The sequence below is a fragment of the Colobus angolensis genome, unplaced genomic scaffold (assembly GCF_000951035.1).
Source record: "Colobus angolensis palliatus isolate OR3802 unplaced genomic scaffold, Cang.pa_1.0 Scaffold72, whole genome shotgun sequence".
NCBI classification, from domain to species: domain Eukaryota; kingdom Metazoa; phylum Chordata; class Mammalia; order Primates; family Cercopithecidae; genus Colobus; species Colobus angolensis.
The window spans coordinates 146,751-147,163 of NW_012120932.1; positions in this window are offsets into that span (position 1 = coordinate 146,751).

Genomic DNA, 413 nt, shown 5'->3' on the forward strand with positions numbered 1-413 from the left:
CTCCCCACAATAGGCCCCAGTGTGTGATGTTCCCCTTCCGGTGTCCAAGTGATCTTATTGTTCAATTCCCACCTATGAGTGAGAACATGCGATGTTTGGTTTTCTGTTCTTGCAATAGTTTTCTGAGAATGATGGTTTCCAGCTGCATCCATGTCCTTGCAAAGGACACAAACTCATCTTTTTTATGGCTGCATAGTACTCTATGGTGTATATGTGACACATTTTCTTAATCCAGTCTGTCACTGATGGACTTTTACATTGATTCCAAGTCTTTGCTATTGTGAATAGTGCTGCAATAAACATACATGTGCATGTGTTTTTATAGCAGCATGATTTATAATCCTTTGGGTATATACCCAGTAATGGGATGGCTGGGTCAAATGGCATTTCTAGTTCTAGACCCTTGAGGAATC